Source organism: Nicotiana tabacum, chromosome 7 (assembly GCF_000715075.1).
Source record: "Nicotiana tabacum cultivar K326 chromosome 7, ASM71507v2, whole genome shotgun sequence".
NCBI classification, from domain to species: Eukaryota; Viridiplantae; Streptophyta; class Magnoliopsida; order Solanales; family Solanaceae; genus Nicotiana; species Nicotiana tabacum.
This window is the reverse complement of record NC_134086.1, coordinates 64,237,968-64,244,466: the sequence shown is the minus strand read 5'-3', so window position 1 is coordinate 64,244,466 and position 6,499 is coordinate 64,237,968.

Sequence of the window (6,499 nt, the reverse complement as noted above, 5' to 3'; positions counted from 1 at the left end):
GTTACCTTAGGTGATGATGGAGTTTTGAGATTGCAGGGTCGAGTTTGTGTGCCTAATGTGGATGGACTCCGAGAGTTGATTTTAGAGGAGGCCCATAGTTCCAGGTACTCTATTCATCTGGGCCCCACTAATATGTATCAGGATTTGCGGTAGCATTATTGGTGGCCAATAATGATGAAGGTTATCATCGCATATGTGGCTCGGTGTTTGAATTGTCAACATGTTAAGTACGAGCATCAGAGGCATGGTGGTTTATTTCAGAGGATTGAGCTTCCAGAATAGAAGTGGGAGCGGATCACTATGGACTTTGTTGTTGGACTCCAGCAGACTCGGAGGAAGTTCGACGCAGTATGGGTCATTGTTGATAGGCTGACTAAGTCAGCACATTTCATTCTTATGGCAGTCTCCTATTCTTCTGATAGGTTAGCTGAGATCTATATCCGCGAGATTGTTTGTCTTCATGGTGTGCCCGAGTCTATCATTTCGGACCGAGGTACGCAGTTTACCTCACGTTTCTGGAGAGCAGTTCAGCGAGAGTTGGGCACGTGGGTTCAGTTGAGCATAGTGTTTCATCCTTAGACGGAAGTACAGTCCGAGCAGACTATTCACATTTTGGAGGATATGCTTCGAGCTTGTGTCATTGACTTTGGAGGCTCGTGGGATTAGTTTTTGCCCTTAGTAGAGTTTGCATACAACAATAGCTACCAGTCGAGTATTCAGATGGCTCCGTATGAGGTTTTATATGGTAGGCGGTGTCAGTCTCTGGTTGGATGCTCTGAGCCAGGAGAGGCTCGGTTGTTGGGTGTGGATCTAGCTCAGGATGCCTTGGACAAGGTCAGGATTATTCAGGATAGGCTTCGTACAGCTCAGTCCAGGCAAAAGAGTTATGCCGATCGCAAGGTTCGAGATTTGGCATTCATGGTCGGTAAGCGGGTATTGCTTCGAGTGTCGCCTATGAAGGGCATGATGAGATTTGGGAAGAAGGGCAAGCTTAGACCTAGGTTCATTGGCCCGTTTGAGATTCTTGATCGAGTGGGAGAGGTGGCTTATAGACTTGCATTGCCGCCGAGCTTATCAGCCGTGCATCAAGTATTTCATGTGTCCATGCTTCGGAAGTATCACGGCGATCCATCCCACGTGTTAGATTTCAGCACTTTCCAGTTGGACAAGGACTTATCTTTTGAGGAGGAGCCGGTAGCTATTCTAGACTGGCAGGTTCGTCAATTGAGATCGAAGAGTTTTTCTTCTGTTCGTGTTCAGTAAAGAGGTCAGCCTGCTGAGGCATCGACCTGGGAGTCTGAGTCTGATATGCGGAGCCGTTATCCCCATCTTTTTCCCGACTACGGTACTTCCTTCTTATGTCCATTCGAGGACGAACAGTTGTTTTAGAGGTGGAGAATGTGATGACCCAAAAGGTCATCACTTATGTTGCAAGTCCATTCAGTGTTCCGAGGCCTAAAAGCATCCCTTTTACCCCACCTTGATTTGCGTGTGTGGCTCGGATCTATATCCGGAAAGCCTTTTATGTGAAAATAAGAGAAATAGAAATTCTAGAGTTAAATTTGATTATGGTTGACTTTAGTCAACATTTTGAGCAAACGGACCCGGATTTGTGTTCCGATGATCCCGGGAGGTCCGTAGTAAAATATGGGACTTGGGCGTATGCCCGGAAATGAATTCCGAGGTCCCAAGCCTTATAAATCAATTTTTGAAAGAAATTGTTCTACTAAATTATCTAAGAAATAAAGAAAAGAATTAATGTTTGAAACCATTGTTATCGGGCTCGTATTTTGGTTCCGGAGCCCGGTACAAACTTGTTATAGTATTTGAAAGATAATTGTGAAATTTGGTGAAAACGGAGTTTATTTGACGTGAGTTGGACTTCCGGTTGAAGAGTTATGAACCTTGAGAGTTCTTGATGAAAATGTTGAGTTTTGAGGTTTAATTCATGATTTACATGTTATTTTGATGATGTGCTCGCACGAGTAGGTCTATATGATGTTTTTGAGTTAGTATGCACACTTGGTTTGGAGTTCCGAGGGCTCGGGTGAGTTTCGGGTAGGTTCTGGATGTCTTAGGCTTAAAAACATAGTTGTTGCAGGTTCAGAGAAGTGGAAGACCTCTAAACAGACCAGTGTGGTCCGCACAAAAAGGAATGCTGCCGCAGAGGGGCTTGTGCGGCCGCACTGGATTTTGTGCGGACCGCGGTGAGGGCTTTGCGGCCGCACTAGATTCTGCGCGGTCTGCGGTGAAGAACATTTCACTGGTCAGAGTTCGGAAGCCTATATCTTTTGATCTACAAGGAATTCTGAGATGATTCAAAACAGAAAGTTGTAGCACTTCGTGTCTAGTTTCCAGAAAGGTAAATAAATCATAAGTGTGATATCTGTAGAGAAAGTTATGGACAAAATACTTGAACATGTCACTGCAATCAACCTGGTGAGCTATGCGGCCGCACTCCATTTTGTGTGGTCCGCACAGGGGGTCTAAGAGGGATTTATTAAAATGGGATTTTCAGTTATTTTTCATTTTTCAAAACCCCAAAAACATAAGAGGCGATATTTCAAACAACCTTTTCTTCTCCAAAACATTGGTAAGTGATTTCTAACTCGTTTTCTTCAATCATTAACATCTTTTAACATGATTTCAACTCAAAATCAATGATTTTCATAGGAGAAATTGGGTGTTTTGGGTAGAACCTTAGTTTTCAAAAAATTGGGGATTTGGACCTCGATTTGAGGTCCAATTTCATAACAAATTATATATTTGGGTTCATGGGGGAATGGGTAATCGGGTTTTGGTTCAAACCTCAGGTTTTGACCATGTGGGCCCGGGGCGATTTTTTTTGACTTTTTGGGTAAAACTTTGGGAAATTCATTTTCATGCATTCAATTGATTCTCTTAGCGTTTATTAATGTAATTAAGTAACTTATGACTAGATACGAGCGAGTTGGTGGTGCAATCAAGGGGTAAAGCTATAGTTGAGTCGTGAATTATGTTTGTGGCATCGAGGTAAGTGTTTGGTCTAAGCTTAGCTTGAGGGATTAGGAGTTGTGTCTTATTTTCTACATGTTAATTCTGGAGTACGACATACAGGCATGATGACGAGTATCTATATGATGGTGTCCAGCATGCCCGTGAGTCTTGTATTGTAATTGTTATGACTCCGTTGTGGTTTATTGCGCTTCATATGTTATTATCACCATTTTTCCCTTGTTGAGATATTTGTTTGATAGTATTGTTCCCTTGCTGGGATGTTTGTTTTGATAGTATTGTTCCCTTGCCGGGATGTTGTTGAAATATCATTATTTCCTTGTCGGGAAGATGTTATATTACTCTTGTTCCCTTGACGGGATTCCTTGTGATTATTGTTGGCTTGTAAATGGGAGCGGATGGTACGCCTACCATAAGATATAATAAAATGGGAGCGGGTGGTATGCATACCACAAGATAACTGAAAAGGAAGTGGGTGGTACGCCTACCACGAGATAAATGATATGAGAGTTGGTGGCATTCCTTCCACGAGATAAATGAAATGGGAGCGGGTGGCACGCCTTCCACGAGATAAATGAAATGGGAGCGGGTGGCACGCCTGCCACGAGATACAGCAAATGGGATCGGGTTGCACGCCTGCAACAAGATGTTAAAAGAAAGTGAAATCTGCCTTTATTTTCCTTATTCTTGTTAGTGGTTGGATTTTGATTCCTTTATAGTTCTCTTGATATTCTGTTTTAGCTATTTTCCTCGAGCATGTTTCCCCTTCCCACCTTTTTTTGTTTATTCCTTCTTTACTTTCCGCTATATATTATATAACTGCACAGGTTATTTGGTAGTCTGGTCCTAGCATCGTCACTATTTCGCCGAGGTTAGGCTAGACATTTACCAGCCCATGAGGTCGGTTGTGTTGTTGCTACATTCTGCACTATGTGCAGATTCTGGAGCAGCTTTTGGACCGTCGTGTGGAAGCTACCTTCAGTCCACCCGGAGATCTAAGGTAGACCTGCAGGCATCCGCAAGCCCTGGCATCTCCCTCTATCCTTATTTCCTGTTTCATCTTCCTTCTATTCAAAAATAGTGTACTGTTATTTCTTCAAACTTTGTATGTAGCAATCTTAGACAGTATGTGACACTGTGACACCAGGTTTTAGGTTGTTAAGGCTTAAGTAGTTGTAATACATATAGATTTTATATAATTTATTGTTGTCTTCCGCTTAATTTCGAATTTTCGTTGTTATCACGTTATCACCTTATACTTGTTATAAAGAAATAATCGGTTAATGAAGTAATTAAATTAAAGGTTTGGCTTGCCTAGCTCATATTAGTAGGCTCCATCACGACTCCTGAGGGTGGAAAATCCGGGTCGTGGCAAATTATCCTATATTACATTAGGTGTGACATCCTAATATATATGTTTTTTGAATCCTTTTTTATGAATCCCTGGTTCTTCACCTTTTAATTTCCTTCGTTTTATATGACAATGTTTGCTTATCTGATACAAAATTTAAGAAAATATTTAATTTATAAATTATCTTGTAAAATATCCTGATGAAAAATTCCAGTAAAATCACAAAAAAAAATTATCTTCTCCATCCCAAAAAAATCTGATTGATAGGTTACCATTGAGCTTCTCATGCCTACTATTTAGCTTGTCAATGTGGCATTTATTAGTCTCAAATATTTAGCTTCTCAATGAAGCATTTATTATTCTCAACCGTTTTAGTAGTGTGTAGGTAGAATTAGGTTGAATTTTAAGTCCAAGATTTTATTCTCAACCGGTTGGAAATATGTTGTTACATTAGGTAGAATATTTCTAGGATTAGGGTTAGGGTTTATTCCCAACCGGTGGGAAATATGTTGTTACATTATACTATAAAAATAGTCTTTGAAGTTGATTTCAAACGTAAGAAATGAAAACTGTTATAGCAAATCTAAAGCACAAGTAGCATAACTAAATCAACAATAAAAGGTTAAAGATAATAAAGGGATTGAAAAACACAAAACACAACCTAAAAACTAATCAATTTCAATCGGATTACGATCATGAGTTCTTTCTCCCTTCACTTTGACATTGAAGTCAACATATAGTGATGAAACATCCACCAACGTAAATTTGACGACGAAACCTCGCTTAGCAAAATTATCCAAAATAAAAAGTTTTCATTCTTCTTTGAACCTTCTTCGATCACCAACGCTCATAGATACAAACCACTCTTTGACACGATAATGAAGAAGCGCGGTTTCAACTTTTGGAGGAAGATGCTTGTAGATTTTTTGTGGAATATACTGGAAAAAAATAATTTTAGTAATTTTTTGGAAAATATAAAGCTTAATATATATATACACACAACACTAATGCATAACCAGATAGTCATAGTTGATGTATGAATCAGTCATAACTACTTCAAAAGTCGGGGGATTCTCTTTTTCATCCTCACTAGTAGAAGAGTAAGTTAGGCATCGTTTGGTAGAGTAAGAGGCGTCCATAGTTAGTGTTTGTAGGATAGTGTGTTTTTAGGTCTTTAATGTTTGAGTATATGAGAGTATGAGACTATACATTAATAACACACCAACCCATTTAACTTCCCCATGGTACATTTAATGATAAATAATTAAAAAATTTAATTATTCTATTTTGAATGATAAATAATTAAAAAAATACATCGTTTAATATGAAGATTGAAATTTTATAACATAACATTTCAACACAAAAAGTACAACAACCATAACTAAAGGTTTGAATTTAACACAAACACATCCTAGTACCAAATAAAAAAATGGATTAGTACAAACAGGATATCCGTCTCCCTTCACATCCACATTGAAGATAGCACGCAGTGGTGAAACATCGACCAACGAAAATTTGACAACAAAACCTCGCCTAATAAAATTCTCTAACACAAAAAGTCTCCAGCCTACCTTGAACCTTTTTTGATCACCAACGCTCATAATTACAATCCACTCTTTGCCACAATGGTGAAAATACATGTGTTCTAATGTTGGAGGAAGATGCTTGCAGATTTTTCTTGGAAGATACTGAAAAAAGGAGAAAAAACAATACTATTAAGCTTTTGGAAAATAGAAAGCTTAAACACACAAAAAAATATGCAATATTGATGCATAACTAGATCGTCGTAGTCAATGCATGAATCAGTCATAATCACTTCAAAAGTTGGAGGAATCTCTTTTTCAGTATTATTGGTAGTAGAAGAGTAAAATATGTCATCACTGCTAGTAAAAGAGTAAACTAGGGCTTGTTTGGTTGAGGGAGAGGCATCCATATTTTAGGGTTTGAGTATGTGAGTGTTTTAGGTCTTTAGGGTTTGAGTATGTGACCATATTTATAGGGGCCAAGCCAGTCCAAAAATATATATCAAACACCCTCCTGATCAAAAAGGGTGTATTGAATGCTAATTTTCCTGTTAGTGAAAAAAAAAACTATTTTTGGCCACTCTATCTGGTTTGTTTGAAGGGTGTATTGAATGCTAATTTTCCTGTCAGT